A 20,973-nucleotide genomic window follows, 5' to 3' on the forward strand; every position below is an offset into this window, starting at 1 on the left:
AAACATGGATATATATTTGGTAATAGAAGGCGACATGAGATTCCAGATAATTCCAGCGAGATTGCAAGTTTAGATACACGTCTAAAGAAACTTAAATCAGATATACTCATATTACAGAATTCGCTCAATCTAAATATTCAAGCAGAGATTACAAATCTTCAAACACAACTGATTGATCCTATAGTAAAAATTGATGGAGAACTCAAACCTTTGCTTGAGAAATATAATAATTTAGCTTCCATAGATAATCTTCAGAACTTACAAGAGAATATTCCCAACTTGAAAAAGAATTTGATAAATTTAGACAAATCCAGAGAACGAATACCGAACAGCTGAAACAGCAAGTAAATGACCAGGCAAATAGTATTCGTACCGAACTGCAAACCATTATCCAGAATATCAAAACTCAAGAAGAATATGAGCAGGTAAATGCTAGTATTGCTAAATTGCAAGATCAGTTTCAATCGTTCGAAGTTCCTACATTGCAAAGTATCAAATCTGAACTACAGACAGATGAACTGCATACAGGTATAACAGAAGTTAAATCGAAGCTACAGACATTGGAAGATTTTATCAATAATTTACCTTCATCTTCTGAATTAAATGCTATTGCTCGGAGAATTGCCGGCATCAAATTACAGTTGGAGACTTACGAAGATTTTGGGAATATGCAAGGTACCATAGCTCACATAGAAGATACTATGGCAACTATGAGAAATGAGCTAACAAGTGTACAGGAAACTCTGTAATCGAAATTGTCTGGCATTACTGATATTCTAGTTATAGTTCAACAGCAAGATACTAAGCTTGAAAGCTTGAATACTAAATCAGAATTATTGCATTTCCTTCATCTTATTGACGACATTCAGAGTAAATTAGAGACACTGCAACAGTCTACACCTACGCAGGATGACATAACGCAACTACAAGAAATTTTGAAAAATGCAGCTCATGCAACAGAACTCGATACTATAAAATTAACTGTTACCACACTTCAGAATACTGTAGCTGCTTTGCCTACTTCTCAGAAAATCAGAGCTACGAGGAGAGCAGTACATCGATTTTTAAAATCTGAGGATATCAAAAACATTCAAGCAGAAATTGTGCAAATCAGTGAAACTGTTCATACTCACCCCAACAATCAAATAATTAACGAACTACATGCATTATTTACAGAAATGAGAAGTCAAGTACACGATCTTGCTACGCAGAGTTCTAAATTGAAACTTGTAGAAAATTTACAGGAGATTATTTCTAATATTACGTAACAAATTACTACTATTGAAGAAAGTCAAGAATCTAATTTATCAGGTTTTGCTACTCAACTTTACGATCTCAAAGAGGAATATAAACAACTGTATGGTGATGTAAAAATCAAACCTAGCTACGATGAGTTGGTTCGTACTATCAACGAACACTTGGAACCGGTATTAAGCAGACTAGACGACGTAGATACTCGTCAATTTTATTCTATGGAAATTGCTAGGTTACAAAGTGTTCCAAATGCTCGAAGGCACTGGACGTTCGTCAATGCTGGCAATGTTTACAAATTAAATCCGTACACTCAGGTACATGATTTTTTTTGTTGATAGTAGTTTACTATTTCTGAAGTTTAGTTTTCTAAAACATGGAAAACATATTGAAGTTCCTCAGTTTACGTTAGTGTGAAAAGGCAGTTCAAATACCTTTTGCATACTGGTATGAATCTACCAATGAATATAAAGTACATGACGACGAACAATTATCAGTTTTTGATTCTGAAATTGGTGACAAGCTAGTATTTGACATAAAGCGGTTATTCCCTGAGGACAATCCATTTGATGCGATATTTTCACTTCGAACTCGATGTCAAGAAAAAATATTGTTCATGAATTACACAAACCAGCCCGTCGCAATTACAAACGATTAAGTGTAGTAACAAAAGGTATAAATGAATTCTTCCAGGCCGATCTGATTGAGATGCCCCCCCAAGGGGGCTTTAAAAAAATTCGATAATATAAATCATGGTAACAAATATATGCTTACAGTTATTGATACCTCTAGCTAATATGCATGGGCTGTTCCCCTAAAATCCAAGACTGGTACTTGTGTTAAAGAGGCTTTAAGTCGATATTTAGTGAGGGAAGGATACCAAATTTTTACAAACAGATATAGGAAAAGAATTTTACAATTCTACATTTGCTAAGTTAATGCAACAACAGAATATTAAACATTATTCTACATACAGTGATCTGAAAGCTAGTATAGTGCAACGATTGAACAGAACATTAAAAAATCGAATGTAGAGACAATTTACTACACAGGGCAATTATAATTGTGTGCAAATTTTACCTGCGCTAGTCCATGATTACAACAATACAGTACACAGTACTATTCACATGAAACCTGCTGAGGTAACTAAATCTGATGAGCAACGATTGATTTCTACTGTTTATTGTAAAAAGTATAAATATACTACAAAAACGCCAAAGTTAATAATAGGTTATCAGGTAAGTGTCAGTAAATATGAACAGCTTTCTGAGAAGGGTTTTACTAAAAATTGGAGTCCGGAGTTGTTCTCAGTGGTTCAAGTTTTACAAGGCAATTTAAATACATATATAATAAAAGATAATCATAACAAAATATTGAAAGGGAGGTTCTATGAAGAGGAACGTAGTAAAAAAATTGAGATACATATCTAATCGAGAAAATATTAAATTAATAAATTAATATTATTTAAATTAATTAAAATTAATAAAATAATAAATTGTATGTGAAATGGTTAGGTCTGCCACACAAAAGTTGGATACAAGCAAACCAGGTGATTCTTTGACACCAACATGGAATGTGGTACAACGTTTACCAGATGCAGTAGAAACTAAGGAAAAATGAAGAGTAGTTACCTGATAATATAAGATGTTTCATTGCAGGGCTATCAGGTTGTGGAAAAACCACTTTGTTGGTTGATAACGACTTTTTAAACGTTGAAACGACATAAAATATCCATTAATAAAAAAATTGACGAAACATAAAATAGAAGATAATTCCAAATTACGAGAGTACTTGACCAAACGTTTCAAAGGTTGGAGATCAGAGAATCGATTTTTTTACGAACAACACAATCGTCAAGACCAACCTATTATCGATGCAATCAGTTGTCTTGGTAAAGAGATTAAGGGTGTGACGGAACAAAATAAAAACCACAACAACCGGTATTGAGCAGACTAGATGACGTAGATACTCGTCAATTTTATTATATGGAAATTGTTAAGTTAGAAAGTGTTCCAAATGCTCAAGGGCACTGGACGTACGTCAATCCTGGCAATGTAGTAGAGTATTTTTGTGACTCCCAGGCCAACTCTGATTTCTTGACCAAACGACCGCAAAAAGTTAAAAAACTCACTTTCTCTCCCCGTTCCGCGCCTCATTTATTACGCTGACGATATTTCACGGGCGCAAAAAGGCAGTGATGAGTGAAAGATGAGCTCTCATTCTCTCATCCTCCTCATCTTTCTCATCTTTCTTTCTTATTGTTCTCTCATTCTCTTTTTATTCTCCTCTCATCCTCTCATCTTTTTTTTATTCTCTCATTTTTTTATTCTCTTATTTTCTTATTTTTTGAAAGATGAGTGCACCTTATCGTAATTTTCCAAGTCTGGGACCAAATGTTTATATATCGTGACCTACGTAAACCTCTCCTCTCATTCTCTCATTCTCTCATTCTCTTATTTTTTGAAAGATGAGTGCACTTTATCGTAATTTTCCAAATTTGGGACCAAATGTTTATATATTGTGACCTACGTAAACCTCTTCTCTTATCCTCTTATTCTCTCAATCTCTCAATCTCTCAATCTCTCATTCTCTCATTCTCTCTACCTTTAGAATATTGTCGTCAACATTAGAGATGAAGTTGGAGTGCTGGAATCAACGGGGCCAAATGTTTATATATATCGTGATCTTCGTAAACCTCTTCTCTCGGGGAGGGAACGATGTACCATACACACACACACACACACACACACACACACACACACACACACACACACGCACACACACACACACACACACACACACACACACACACACATACACGCGTATGTATTGTGACGCAAACAAACAAACAAACAAAATAATAATTGCTGTTTTTTAGAATACCTGGCCCCTAACCCGCCAGGGTGCGTGGTGCCCAACCCAAAAAGGTTCTAACGGCGAAATCATCACGAGTTTAGATTTGTACTGCGAATGTTGTCAAAAATTTAATCAATGTTGTTTATTCTCAATGCTAGAATCTTACATAGATTATTCTCTAAAACAAAAATCGATAATCCTATGCCAAGCCCCCCAAGCTATTCAGGCAATTTCTAATGTTCGCGTGGATAGCGACGCTCGGTAGAATTTTTCCTGTCCCTGTGGAGAAATTGTGTTTCATCGCTCAATGTAACATTTTCATCACGGACCAAACTATCCACAGCAACCCCTCCCCGAACCCATTCACCTTACATCCTTTTTCGCCCGAAGAGATTTTATTTTTTTTCAGCTTTCCCACGGTTCTGAATAAAGAATCTATTACATCCCCGATAACAATAGATTCAGAAGCAGATGCGGCGGAAGCAAACACAGCAGCATCTTCCGCTTTTTGAGTTTTGTGCTGGGAATCGTTTGTTTCACACACCACACCCTGACGGGGCGTGGAATAGAGGCCGAGGGGGGAAATAAACGACAATACATGCATGGGTGGAACTGTCAACGCCCCGTTTATTGTTATTTGCCCCTACAGAATATTGTGCACATCACAAAAATCTTTTGTTGAAAAAAATATGGCATGAATGAATTAGTTAACAAGGGTTTTATTTGCTAGGATATTGACCATAGCCCTCATTGTGTTTTCACCAAAGAGAGTCGCGTGGAGTAGGGAGGAGAGAAGGAGAAAAAAAAGAGGAGTTCCTATATAACGTAGTAGTTTCTTCTTTGTACATTATTATCATAGTGAACGTCAATCGTGGCAGTTCAGTATTTTTTAATTTGTTTATCTGGCAGTATACATATATATCATCGTGGAAGTTTTAGTGAGCTACAAGTTTTATTTTGGAGTCTCTCTATCTCTCTTGAAAGGTGAACGTCAATCGTGGCAGTTCAGTATTCTTAATTGTTTGTCTGGCAGTATATATATATCATCGTGGAAGTTTTAGTGAGCTACAAGTTTTTATTTTGAAGTTTCTCTCCATCTCTGTTGAAAGGTAAGTTTTTATTTTCATGATATATTAATATTTTTGTTTTGCGTCTGACACACACATATTCAGAGGAGCCATAAAAAATTGACACACACTTACATGTCCCATATTTTTTAACCTCCTACAACAGTGCACACACACACACACATACATACATACATACATACATACATACATACATACATACTGTTCGCGTCTAATATATATGTGGAAGGAAAAAATATCTAGCATTTTTCAACTTTTTTTCCTTCTGTTTCAGTGCGCTTTCCACTACCACCACCACAACCCCCCCCAAAAAATTTCTCTGTATATATATATAAATAACAGAGAGAAAAAATGGAACCGCAACCAGGTCCCTCCGGTCTTTGCGGGAAAGTGGCATGTCGCAACTGTGGAAAGTTGATTTCTAAACCTAATATTGCTAGGCATTTGAAAAAATGTCGTCTTCCGGATCATGATGTCGTAGTCCCGCCGGCAAAGAAACCTCGCATTGATGAGCATGAGGAGGGTGCTTTGAATAAAAGTGCACGTATCATAACGTATAAATCTGGAAGGGATGAAAAGTGTGACTCGAGCATCTTCCTCAACAATGTGAAATCTCTGGTAGTCGATAAATTACGTGATTGCCTCGTCAATGTTGCAATTAAAATTCATCTCGTCTTGACCCTGCTGTATGAGAAAGTTGTCTCGTCCGAGTCAAGCACTTTCAGCTTTTACGTAGGGTGTGAAAGCTTACACGATGACAATAACGAGAATCTTGACGAGATAGTGACACGGCTATTTGAGCACCTGACACAAAAACAAGAAGAGTTTGAAGGTAGAGGAAGTGGATGGAGTCTTTGCGGTCACAACCACATGTTAGAACTTCGAGTCTGCAATTTCAAACCATTACGCAGCACTCAAAAAAAAACAAAAAAACAAAAAAAGCAAAATGCAGTGTTGAACATACAAAGTAATGATCAGAAGAGTTTCTTATGGTCTGTCATCGCTGCATTACACCCAGCAAATAATCACCCCCAACGTCTGTCCAATTACAGAGGATACGAGGGAAGATACGAGAATATGATGAGAGGAATTTCCTATCCTGTGCCCCTGAATAAGATCAATCAATTTCTAAAAAACTATAGGGAGGAAAAAGGAGAATATATCGATATTTCTGTGTTTGGGGTTGACGATTCGGGCAATATTCGTGTGTTAAGACCTGCGAGAAGGCAGAATAATGTAATTCGACTCTTGCTTGTAGATGGCCGTTACAGTTTGATACGGAATTTCTCAGGATTAGTAGGAAGGCAGATCAGCAAGAATCGCGATAAGATCGAAATTTGCGATCGGTGTTTGAGAATTTTTCGCGGGGGTAAGAAGATGAGAGAACAGCACAAGTGTTTTGGCTCTGTGAATGCAGAACCTGAAGATGTCATGCCGGAACCCGGAACCAAGATGAAATTTCAGAAACACCAGGCTCTTCTCCACCATCCCGTCGTCCTTTATGCCGACTTTGAAAGCTTCCAAGTTCCCATGACGTCTTGCGACCCTGATCCCTCTACCTCAAGCACGACCCAAATTTTTCACCACGAGCCTTGCAGTTTCTCCATCTACGGAGAAAAATTGAATGATGTCATCTTGTATTGCGGACCTGATGCGGCAAAACATTTTGTTGAGAAGATAGCGGAATGCGCGAGAGAACTTGCACCCAGCCTGAAAGGCTCTTACGTTTCTCCACCTGCTCTCACAACAGAACAACAACAGAGACATGACGCGGCGACAAGATGCGAGGAGTGTAACCAGGCTTTCACCGCCGAAAATTACAAGGTCGTCCACCATAACCACCAGAATGGATTATTTCTAAGCACCATCTGTAATTCGTGCAATCTCAAAATTAAGGAGTCGCATTTTGTTGCTGTGTTTCTGCACTACACGGAGAAGTACGACACACATCTCTTTGTCAAAGAGCTCCACAACATAACTTCTCGAATCAGCATCATCCCGAGAACGAGCGAGAAATATATTGTGGTGAGAGTGTGGATCCCTCTACAAGAAGGAGGAAGTGTGGAAGTGCGAATCCTGGACTCTTACAATTTCCTGTCCTCCAGCCTCGCAAGCCTTGCATCTCAACTTGGCGACGAAGATCTTGTGGCCACCAAGCAAAAATGTTTTTCGGGGAGAGATGAGAATTTGAATCTGTTGCGTCGCAAGGGTGTCTACCCCTACGAGTACGTCAACAATTTCGACAAATTTGACGAGACGGAACTTCCACCCCGGGAGGTATTTTATTCTTCTCTCACGGAGGACGTCTGTTCCGAAGAGGACTACGAACACGCTCGTAGTGTGTGGACGGCATTCAATTGCCAAACTTTTCGCGATTATCACGATCTTTATCTGAAATTGGACGTGACACTTCTGATGGATATTTTCGAATCGTTTCGTAAGAGATGCATCGCGATATACAAGTTGGATCCTGCGTATTTCTTCACCACGCCGGGATTGACTTGGGAATCGATGATGAAATACACCAACGTGGAACTGGGCCTCATCGCAGAGAAGGAACAGTATGCTTTCATGGAGAGTGCGATACGGGGTGGCATCGTCCAATGTCCCCGACGCCATGCTCAAGCAAACAATCCTCATACGCCTGGTTACGATGCATCGAAGCCCAACACCTATATTGTCTACTGGGATGTCAACAACCTGTACGGCCACTCCATGTCCCAGTGTCTTCCCATCAGCGACTACGGGTGGATGACCGAAGAGGAACTCTCCTGCGAAGATTTTCTCAACTGGAGCGAAGATAATGAATGGGGCTGTTTCTTGGAAGTGGATCTCGATTATCCCGAAACGCTTCACGAGAAACATCACGGATTGGCCCTGGCCCCCACCAAGGAGAAGCCACCTGGAGGATCGGAGCCAAAACTCATACTAAGCATGGAGAACAAGCGGAATTACGTTCTGCACTACCGACTCCTCCAATTTTACATAAGTCACGGCTTGCAGTTGAAGAAAGTTCATAGAGGATTGAAGTTCCGACAGAGCAAGTGGCTCGAACCGTACATAGCCGAGAACACGCGCCGCAGAGCGCAATCAACATCGCCTGCAGACAAGGATCTGTACAAACTGTTCAATAACGCCATCTACGGCAAGACGATGGAGAACGTGCGTAATTACATCGACGCAACGTTGGTCACGGACGAAAAGAAATTTGAGAAGATCGTCGCGTCACCCTACTTCAAAAACTTCACTATTTTCGACGAGAATCTAGTATTTGTTGAGAGGAACAAGAAGCAAGTGATGCTCAACAAGCCGATTGCCATAGGTGCCACCGTCCTTGAACTATCAAAATTGCACATGTACCAATCGTACTACGATCAGTTTCAACCTTTTTATGGAGATAACATCCAAATATGTTACATTGACACGGATAGCTTCATTTTTCTAATCCAAACACCAAGCCTCGAACATGATCTGACTAAGATGAAGCATCTGTTTGATTTTAGCAACTTACCATCAGGCCATCACTTACATTCGACAGAAAACAAAATGACGATTGGAAAATACAAAGATGAAGCGGCTGGTAATTACAGCAGGGAATTTGCGGGGCTTCGTGCCAAAATGTACTGTGTAAAGATTACAGAAGAAAAAGAGATCAAGAAGGCGAAGGGGGTAGGAAAAATAAGTAGCAGCAAATTTAGCATGCGAGACTACAAAGAATGCCTTTTTCATGGTAAAAGGCAACTTAGCACCGATCATCGCATTGCAAGTAAATTGCATGATTTGTACACGACGCGCGTAACCAAGGTCGCATTGGATGGCAGAGACAACAAGTTACGCGTTCTCGATTGTCAAATCCACACGCGAGAGTGGGGGCACTACAATAAAAGCGATAAATGTGACGTGTGTTAACCGTAACCCCATAGTCATGAAGTCCGCTGTGTTTTTGAAGAAGAATGGCAGACGGAGGAAAAGAATGAAAGAGGGAGCCCTCGGGCGATGAAAAATAAGAGTTGAATTTAATGAGCCTCGATTTGGAGCGGGCTTAACAACATAATAACAGGTTGCAACTTTTCATCGCCCGAGGGCTCTCCCTTTCATTCTTTTCCTTTGTATGTTTTGAAGAATAGCAAAAAGCACGATGTGTTAAATAACTAACAAGAACAATGAATCTCTTTGGTTTTCGCAAACAAAGCAACATGGACACTGCATCACCAAATTTCAATAACCTCTTACCTTCCGTGTTATCTAAACTCAACGGTTTGTTAATCATTCACCTCAACAGCATTTGGACGGAAATAAATAACGATGTGGGCAAGATGTTTTATGTTTTTAATAACAATTTACATTTCTATGAAATTCCGATCGACGGGAAACTTCAAATCACCGTGAATCCGGAGAACGCAGGCGAAATCAAAAATTTCTACCGGCAAGAACATTTTTCGAATCAAGCACGACAAGATACTTTCTAACATGTCGTACGATGTGTCTGCAGGAGATTATCTTTACGTGGAACTCCTCGGAGACTACGACAAACTTATTCCTCTCTTCGTAGAATTACGAATCGTCTATCCTATTATAAATAACCGTTAACCAAAAATGCCTAACGATATTTTCGGCAACACCAAGCGTGTAGACCATGCAGAAGAGATTCTCATGCTGGACGTTCGAGTTAAGAAGTTGAGGACCGATTTGATCGCTTTGCAGGAGACCTTAAACAAAAGTTTAGAGTCTGAGATCGCTACGCTCCAAACGCAATGTCTCGATCCCATTCTGAAAATCGATTCCGAACTGAAAACACTGATAAAAAATTATGTTGACGTACCTTCTTACGACAACATTCAAAATATACAGTTGAGCATGGATTCGCTTCAAAATGATTTGGCCAAATTACAGCAATTTCAATCGAAAAATGAAGATTTGGAAAAATTGAAACTCGAAATCGAAGAGCGAACTTCCGCAATAGAAAAGAATTTCTCTGAACTTCAAACCGTCGTGAATGATATTGATATAGAACGCTTGCAGGTTGTTGTTTCTAAATTACAAGAAGAATTCACCGGCACGTTGGAAGAAATCAAATCCAAGTTGCAGACTTTGGAAGATACAATGACGAACCTACCATCGTCGGACGAACTGCAGGTCATCGGTAAAAGCGTCGCGAACATAAAAATTCAACTGGAGGCTTATCAAGATTTCGAACACATTCAAACCACCATCGCTACGCTTCAGGCGTCCTTGGAATTGATCAACGAAGAAATTAAAAATATTCACGCTGAAGCAAGTGTGTTGACGAGCATTCAAGACACGTTGAGCACGGTTCAGCAGAAGATCGAATATTTAGAAAATTTGAACGTCGAAACGAATCTCGCTCATTTTCATCACGTACTGGACAACATACAGGGTGACTTGGAATCGTTACGAACGAGCGTGCCTTCAAGTGAAGATTTGGAAAAATTGAAAACGGCGGTGACGGCACTATCCGATTCGAGTGACATCAAAAGTTCATTGAGCGATCTCGAGAGTAAAGTGGCCAATCTCCCCACCTCCAAAGAATTACACGCCTTGAAAAGGAACATATCACGTATGCTGAAACGACTGGAAACAGAAACAGCGAACGTGGAACAGATTCGAGACGAACTTGCTTCGCTGGTGTCGACGCTGCCCACTTCGCAGAGCGTCGCCGACCTTCACACGCAGTTTACAGAGATGCGAATCATCGTGAACGATCTTACCGAGAAGAGCTCGAAATTGAATCAAATCGAGAACCTTCAGAACATTGTCGTCAACATCAGAGATCAAGTTGGAGTGCTGGAATCAACGCAGGAATCAACGCTGGCCTCTTTCGGTGCCAAGTTGCAAGAACTCAACGAAAGCTACAAGCAGTTGAACGTGGAAGTGAAAATCAAACCGTCATTTTCTACCGTAACGAATACCATAGTCGAGCATTTGGTACCCGTACAAAACACACTGGGTCAGCTTCACAGCAACCTCGTTAGCATCGATACTAAATTCGCTAAACTCCATTCTCTGCAAGCCATCGAAATTAACAGCGTACCCAATCAACAGAGAATCTCCACCTTCGTCGAAGGTAACAAACTGTACATGCTACATCCTTATCATCCGTACTACAAGTTTCTCCTCGATGGCACGATTCAGATAAACGAATTTTCGTACTGGTCTCACGGCAGAAAAGCTAGCGTTCCCACCATTTCTTTGATATCGAATCGTGGTGTCCAGAAAGCAGGAAACATTCCTCTGGCACGTTGGAACGAAACGCGCAACATATATGAAATACACGAAGACGAAGATCTTACCGTTTTCGACGTGAGTGCCGGCGATAAGCTGATCATTCAAAACACGAGCGAAGTGCCACCCTCTTTGAATCCCATCACGCTGGTGCTTCTTTTGAAACGTAATCTCTAAAAATAATAAAAAATGTCTAGGCAAGCCATCGTCCAAGAATTGCATAAACCTGCACGCCGCAACTACGAACGTTTGGCTGTGGTAACCAAGGGAATCGACGACCTCTGGGAAAGCGACCTCGTCGAAATGAGTAGCGGCAAGTTAAAAAACCTACATAAATTGAACAAGGGCAACAAGTACCTCCTCACCGTCATAGACACATTTTCGAAATTCGCATGGGCTCTACCTTTGAAGGCGAAAACGGGAACGTGCGTCACGGAAGCATTCAAGACAATTTTTCGCGAAAGCGGCGGCAGACGACCTCGGTTTCTGCACACGGACAAAGGGAAGGAATTTTACAATGCCGTATTCCAAAAGTTTATTCGGAAACACAACGTTCAACATTACTCGACCTTCAGTGACGTCAAGGCCAGCATCGTGGAAAGATTCAATCGCACTCTGAAATCGCGCATGTGGTCACGCTTCACGCTTCAGGGAAGCTACAAGTGGGTCACTATTCTCCCGGAACTTGTTAACGACTATAATCACACACGGCACGCAACGATAGGCATGAAGCCAGCTGACGTTACCAGGTCTGACGAGCAACGTTTAATTTCTAGCGTTTACTGTCCAAAGTACATGCCCACGACAAAAAAAGCTAAATACAAAATTGGAGAACAGGTGAGGGTTAGTAAATTGAAGCGAACGTTTGACAGGGGTTTCACACGAAACTGGAGCACTGAACTTTTTACCGTGGTTCGAGTTCTACCCGGGAACCGTCACACGTATATAATAAAAGACAGTGGCGGTGAAATTTTATTGGGGCGCTTCTACGAGGAGGAACTCTCTAAAACTAAATACCCCGACACGTACCTTATCGAAAAAGTTTTGCGCAAGAGAGGCAACAAACTTTTGGTGAAATGGCTGGGACTTCCGGAAACAAGTTGGATCGATTCAAACGAAGTGATTCTATGAGTACGTGGAACGTGGTAAAGCGTCTACCTGATTCGGAAAGTGGAAGGAAGAAAAAAAACGGTGAATTGCTCCCCGACAGCACCCGCTGTCTGATCGTAGGACCTTCGGGGTGTGGAAAAACGACACTGCTCGTGGACAATTTTCTCCTCGCACCAAATTGGTTAGATTGGAAGAACAGGCACCTGTACGTGTTCTCGAAAAGTTTAGAGCAATCCAAATACCAGCAACTGATGAAACTGTACGATGGTCTGGACATTGCAACGTTCGCCTCGGAAATAAAACCACTCGACGATTGTCGTGAAAATTCAGTTGTTGTGTTCGACGATGCCATCCTGGAAAATCAAAATGAAATTCGCAACTTTTTCACGCAAGGTCGTCACAAAGGAATGGATTGCTTCTACCTAGCTCAAACGTTTTCCAAAATTCCAAAACAGTTAGTACGCGACAACGCTAATTTCATATGTTTGTTTCGTCAAGATCACACCAACCTCAAGCATGCATACGATGACTACGTAGGCGGAGACATGAACTACAATCAATTTTCGGAAGGCTGCTGCTCTACTTGCTGGAACGGTGACGATTTCGGATTCGCTACGATCGACATGACGAGGAAACCCAACGACGGAAAATACAGAAACAAAATCAACGACTTTCTAAACGTTGCAACGTTGTGAGAAACGACATATATAAATAACGTCATGACGAAACGAAAAATCGAAGACGAAAATCTTAAGCTTCGCGATTACCTTGCAAAACGCTTCAAAGGTTGGAAATCCGAAAATCGCGGATTCTACGAAGAGAAGAAACGTCAGGATCAACCTGTGATCGATGCCATCAGCGGTCTAGGTAAAGAAATTAAAAATGTCACGGAACAAAATAAAAATTTGATCAACGAACTCGTACCGCTCGCAGCTAAAAGTTACGCTGTACCCACGCCTATTTCAAGCATTCCTTCGACGCCGTTCGAACTGAAGGATGCACCGGCACGACGTCGAGCTATTGGTAGCACGTCCTCGTCTTCGGATAAAATTGAGTTGGGGCCTTTGGCACGAGACTACCTGAGTACGGGGAAATTCGACAAGGATGAAGTGTTCGGATTGTATCCCAGTATGGAAACCAGCGAAGGCGGCGGTGTGGTGTGGAAGATTGGGAAATCGAAGGTGACCTTCGAAGGCAACGACATTAAAGTCAATTTAGGCGACAAGGATAGTTGGAACAGGTATCCGGGTACGGTGGGACTGTGGGAACTCGTTGCCAAAAAGCAGCCGAAAGATTACACCGACGAAGATTACCAGAGTTACAAGGAAATTCTAATCATGACGGATGCCTTGTACCAGAACAACGACGCCTCGCAGAATAGGGTGAAATCGAGCAGCGGCGAGAAGTACAGGAATCTCATCAAACCGATTTGGAACCAGGTCAAAACAGGCAGCGGCGTCAAACGCTACAACACGTTACCCAAAGAATTTGTTTGGGTGGACGACGTTAGGAAACTCGTGGATCGATTGTTGGTGATAGCCGGCGAAGAGAATGCAGGTAACCGTAATTTCTACAACGAGAAGGTTGGCATCGTGGACATGATCAGCACGAAACTTTCCAACTTCATCGTGAACGACGACAAGGGCATAGGTTACCTGATCAAAATCATCAACACGCTGCCTCCGAAATTTTGGAACGTGGCCGAAGGAAAGGGGCTTGTGAACGACATCATCAACAAGTTACCTTTCGAGATGCATCTACCTGGCTACCAGTACTGCGGACCGGGTACCAAACTCGAGAAAAGATTGGAGAGAGGAGACAAGGGTGTGAATCCGTTGGACGCCGCATGCAAAGATCACGACATTGCTTACAACACCAGGCAGACGGATCTGGACGCTCGTCACGAAGCAGACAGAAAGTTAGAGCACGCAGCTTTCGAAAGATTCGTGAGCAGAGACGCATCGTTGGGTGAACGGGTCGCCGCACTGGGTACCACCATCGCCATGAACACGAAACAAAAATTGGGGTGGGGTATATAAATAACATACAGTAAAAAAACAACATGGATTGCATAACTAATTTGCCACCCGAGCTACTATCTAAAATATTCAAAAAGGTAGTTAACGGAGATGTTAATAAACTTGTAAACATAGCAAGAACAATGCCGGAATTTCGCATCTCTTGTGAAATGGTTCTCAAGGACCTTCTTCGGGAGATCAGCGGCCTGAGGTGCGGTGATCTCAACATTCTGCTTTTGGCTGCAGGGCAAAAATTGGACGATAGGTCGGAGGAACTGTACGAGGCGATGCAGGGAAGAAGACAGTATACTGATGATTGGTACAAGTCTATGCAGGAGAGGAAAGATATCACTACGCACATCCTCGCGTTTTCCGAAGCACGAACTTTCTTCCTCTGTTAAAAAATAATAATATATATACGTGTCAAAAAAAAAAACTTGATATATAAATAACACACATCGTGAAAAATATAATCTTCGGTATATATAAATAACACACATCGTGAAAAACAATTAAATTTCTCTCTAACACTTTGAAATTTTTCTTTGATATGACGACCGAAAAAATAAGTGAGCTCCAAGCATTAAAACAAATGCTAAATTTGTCATTTGAGTATGTAAAAATTCGGGAATTGGAAGTCGACAAATCTTACACGATAACTTCCGGTTCAATCGTTTCTACCCAGTATGGTCCCAAGGTACGCCTGTTGCTCAACGCACAATACAGTTTATTTTTACCAGATCGATACGCTAACATGTTATCGGACGAGAAGCTATCTATTTTAATCGAGAACAAAACAAAAATCGTGTACAAGGGGACAAAGGAACTTCTTGGCAAGAAAACAAAGCACGTAATAGAATTTGTGTAGCGACTGCAAGGCCTTGAAAATATATAAATAACATACCGTAAAAAACTACACAAGAAAAAATCTCAGAATATATATAAATAACATACTGCGAAAATAACGCATAGAGCATCAACATGAAGCCCAAGGGTGTCGTGTACCAGATACCATACTCCAATCTTAAAAATCTAGGTGCCCTCGATGGGTTACTCACCAAGAAACAACGCGAGAAGAAACGTTCTTGCTTGTCGAAAGGACATGGAATGAAATTGCTGCTCAGCACACCTCAATTGAAAAGATTGCAGCGTTCGCGGAAACAGCAAAAGATCGGAGGTTTCATATTCAGCATCCCGGCCATCCTAGCAGCATTGGGGGCCGTTGGAAGTTTGGCTGGCGGAAGTGCCGCCATCGCGAAAACCGTCATCGACTCGAAGAAGAACAAAGAATTGGAAGAACAGAAACGTCACAACCTGGCCATGGAGAAGAAGGGGAAGGGCGTGATGAAGAAGTTTAAAAAAAAGAAACAGAAGCACTCACCAACCGAGACATTGAATCTCTGATCGAACCGTTACGAATCAAATACTTCAGAGGAGTTTTCATGTCCGACTCGTTACCTTCAAGCGTTAAAAGAAGAGAATGCGGAATAGTCAACTTGGACGGTCAAGAAAATCCAGGCACGCATTGGATATGTTACCACAAAAACGACAATGATAAAGCATTCGTTTTCGATTCTTTCGGAGGTGTTCCACCTACAAATTTAGTTCATTATCTGAAAACAAACAAAACCTCTATATACTACAACGACGAACGCATTCAAGATTTCGGAGACGTGAACTGCGGTCATCTCTGCCTCTCCGTGCTCGCGTTTCTCTCTAAAATAAATAACCCTACGATCGAGGATTTCCAGAAAGCATTGTGGAACCTCAAACAGCATCACTAGGATGGGCGTGTTCCATCTCACGAGTGAATCTTCAATCTTGAAACTCACGCTGCACGACGACATTGTCTATCCTAAATCCGTGGCTCTGCGTGCATTCTACAGCATGTACCTCATACCTAATGTTACGCAGCACAACAACAAAATTAGCGTCGGAAGCGAACACATCGTCGTCACGCCAGGACAATACAATCTTTCCACTTTGCAAGCTCAATTACCCAAAGGCACGTACCTTTCTCAAAATTCGGTCACGCACAGAGTGGAAATCCTATCCGCGACGGAGACCGTGGACCTGGGCACCATAGGAGAACTTTTAGGTTTCGAGAACAACACAAAACTCGAAGCTGGCATCAAGCACGTGGCAACAAACATTCCTAAATTTTTGGCCATAGAGACTCTGAACGTACACTGCAACGTGGCGGAAGGTATGATCACGAAATCTTCGGACGGATTGTTAGGAAGTCACAAGCAGACAGGAATCATAGCCACTTTCAAACCAAGTTCCGAGTTCATGGAACCGATCATCTACACGCCCTCTTCGCCGATCTATTTTCCAGTATGTCGCAACCGCATAGACGACATAGAGTTGGTGGTGACGAACGAGAAAGGAGACGTGGTGGATTTCGCAGGTGCAACAACTACTGCCATCGTGGAGATCAACGTATAATAAATAACCATACATATAAAATGGAGCAAATCGAAAGTTACGAATTGCAATCTTTCCCTCCCAACCGTCGCACGTTTGCCAATCTCAACGAGGCAAACAGGGAGGTCGAATACGACGTTGACGTAGGCGACGGGTTCGTTCATCCTCACAGAGCAGACCTCTACCTTCAATTCGACGTGGTGAAGAAAGAAAGCGGAGACACGTTTCCCGCAGCAGCAAACTTGATACTCGTAGACAACTTCGTGCCTCACCTGTTCTCGCAGGTGGAGGTGAGGAAACACAACACCGTCATTGACAGAATAGATTATCCAGGCATCACGTCGACGGCAGTGGGAACGTTGAAATTATCCAAAACGGACGCAGCATACTATCAGGCGGGAGGATTCGAAGCGGGGACCAAAATATCGACAACAAGTCACACGGTGCTCTTTCCCATGCGTCTGCTGCCTGGTTTCTTCTCCGATTACAAGGAGATCATGTGGAAGGGAGGACTGAGAGTCACGTTTCGAAGAGCGGCCAACGATAACAACGCAATAATGCGATACACCAACTTGAATGCCGACGGCACACCAATAGCCAACACTTTACCCGAAGCAGCCAAGTGCATCATCCGGAGCATGGAATTGAGAATGCCGGTGGTGGAATACGAGACAAACTATGCCCTCAAGTACAAAGCGGAGATCTTGAAAAGTCCGCAGGTACCGATTCACTTTCACGGTTACCAGTGCGTGCAGAAGATGGCGACGGGAAGTCACATGGAATTCGACGTGACGACGCAGTTCAACAACATACAGTTCGACATGCCAGATTTCGTCGTAGTGCTCTTTCAGACCGGGAGGGACAAGAATCAGGAAAAAGATTCCAGCAAATTCGACGACTGCAAGATCAAGAACGTTTATCTCAAAAATGGACGCAACGAAGTGTTCCCGCGCGAGAATTACAACCTCGACATGACCAAAAACGATTATCTCAAACTTTACGAAGCGTTTTCGGCTTACAAACGCGTGACCGAGGGAAGTGTGGACATGTACTACACGCCCAGCGAGTTCAAAACACGGAGACCCATGACCGTCATCAACACATCTAAGAGAAAGAAGGTTGTGGTCAACGATCGAACCAACATCAAGATCGTCTGCGAGTTCCACGATGCCTTGCCCGAGGATACCCTATGCAGTGTCATCCTGATTGCAGAGAAGTCCTTCGCCTACGACGTGAAGAATGAGAGGGTCACAGAGCAGTTTTAACAAGTTTTTATCATCTATTTTCTTGCACAATAAGAAATTTTTAGTGCTAGCACAATCAGTTACAATGGCACAATACGAATTTCACTAGTTCAGATCAGTTACAAATGTCAATTTCATTAGTTATAAGTTACAATATCTTTTTTGCACTATAGCACGAGAGACAATCAGAAAATTTGCACAAAAAAAATTTGTTGTTGTTTTTACACGTGAAAATTAACAATAAAATTTCTTTTTTTATCGTTTCAGATGCTGTCGAAACATCAAAAACACATACACACACACTAGAAAAAAAAGCATGCAACTTTATTTGTAACACGCACATATTCTCCATCTTCATCAAGAAAATATTATAATAAACATAATTATTTTTATCTATATCTCACAATAAAACTCTATATCCAAAAATATCACAACATCAAATAACACTAGAGTCGTTAGTACACGTTGCATGCATTACGGAGGTCCTCTGTAGGGTTTCATGGAAGTTTGGGGGAAAAAAAAAAACACGTGAAACCCTACAGAGGTGCGGTTATCTAGAGCCGTAGCCGTTAGAACCTTTTTGGGTTGGGCACCACGCACCCTGGCGAGGTTAGGGGCCAGGCATCCTAAAAACAACAATTATTATTTTGTTTGTTTGTTTGTGTTACAATACGGAAATAATAAGAGGCATACGCGTGCGTGTGTGTGTGCGTGTGTGTGTGTGTGTGTGTGTGTGTGTGTATGGTACATCGTTCCCCCCCCGAGAGAGAGGTTTACGAAGATCACTATATATAAACATTTGGCCCCGTTGATTCCAGCACTCCAACTTCATCTCTAATGTTGACGACAATATTCTAAAGGTAGAGAGAATGAGAGAATGAGAGATTGAGAGATTGAGAGATTGAGAGAATAAGAGGATAAGAGAAGAGGTTTACGTAGGTCACAATATATAAACATTTGGTCCCAAACTTGGAAAATTACGATAAAATGCACTCATCTTTCAAAAAATAAGAGAATGAGAGAATGAGAGGAGAGGTTTACGTAGGTCACGATATATAAACATTTGGTCCCAGACTTGGAAAATTACGATAAGGTGCACTCATCTTTCAAAAAATAAGAAAATAAGAAAATAAAAAAATAAGAGGATAAGAGAAAGATGGGAGAATGAGAGGAGGATGAGAGGAAGATGAGAGAATAAAAAGAGAATGAGAAAGATGAGAAGGATGAGGGGGTGAGAGCTCATCTTTCGCTCATCACTGCCTTTTTGCGCCCGTGAAATATCGTCAGCGTAATAAATGAGGCGCGGAACGGGGAGAGAAAGTGAGTTTTTTAACTTTTTGCGGTCGTTTGGTCAAGAAATCAAAGTTGGCCTGGGAGTCACAAAAATACTCTACTCAATGTATACAAATTATGTTCTTACACTCAGGTACTTTAATTTTCTGATGTTAAATTTTCTAAAACATGGAAAAGATATTGAAGTTCTTCAGTTTATTATAGTGCGAAAAAGCAGTTCAAATACGTATTGCATACTGGGATGAGTCTCCCAAAAATATAAAGTACATGACGACGAACAATTGTCAGGTTTTGATATTGAAATTGGTGACAAGCTAGTATTTGACATAAAGCGGTTATACCCTGAGGACAATCCATTTATGCGATATTTTCTATTCGAACTCGATGTCAAGAAAAAATATTGTTCATGAATTACACAATCCAGCCCGTCGCAATTACAAACGATTAAGTGTAGTAACAAAAGGTATAAATGAATTCTTCCAGACTGATCTGATTGAGATGCCCCCACAAGGGGGGCATTAAAAAAATCGATAAGATAAATCATGGTAACAAATATATGCTTACAGTTATTGATACCTCTAGCAAATATGCATGGGCTGTTCCCCTAAAATCCAAGACTGGTACTTGTGTTAAAGAGGCTTTGAGGGAAGGATACCAAATTTTTACAAACAGATATAGGAAAAGAATTTGACTATTCTACATTTGCTAAGTTAATGCAACAACATAATATTACACATTATTCTACATACAGTGATCTGAAAGCTGGTATATTGGAACGATTGAACAGAACAATAAAAAATCGAATGTAGAGACAATTTACTACACAGGGCAATTATAATTGAGTGCAAATTTTACCCGCGCTAGTCAATGATTACAACAATACAGTACACAGTACTATTCACATGAAACCTGCTGAGGTGTCCAAATCTGATGAGCAACGTTTGATTTCTAGTGTTTATTGTAAAAAGTATAAATATACTACCAAAACGCCAAACTTTAAAATAGGGGATCAGGTAAGGGTCAGTAAATATAAACGGTTTTTTGAGAAGGGTTTTACTAAAAATTGGTGTACGGAGTTATTCTCAGTGTTCGATATTTTACCAGGGAATTGAAATACATATTTAATAAAAGATAATCATAACAAAATATTGAAAAGGAGATTCTATGAAGAGGAACTTAGTAAAACAAAATATTGAGATACATATCTAATCGAGAAAATATCAAAGAAGAAGAAGAATAAATTGTATGTGAAATGCAGACAAAAGTTGGATGGAAGCAAACCAGGAAATTTTATTGACACCAACAAGGAATGTATTACAGCGTTTAGAATATGTAGTGGAAACTAATTAAAAATGAAGAGTTGTTACCTGATAACATAAGATGCCTCATTGCAGGCCCATCAGGTTGTGGAAAAACCACTTTGCTGGTAGATAATTTATTTCT

This window comes from Lepisma saccharinum, chromosome 22 (genome assembly GCF_977018435.1).
Source record: "Lepisma saccharinum chromosome 22, izLepSacc3.1, whole genome shotgun sequence".
In the NCBI taxonomy this organism is placed as follows: domain Eukaryota; kingdom Metazoa; phylum Arthropoda; class Insecta; order Zygentoma; family Lepismatidae; genus Lepisma; species Lepisma saccharinum.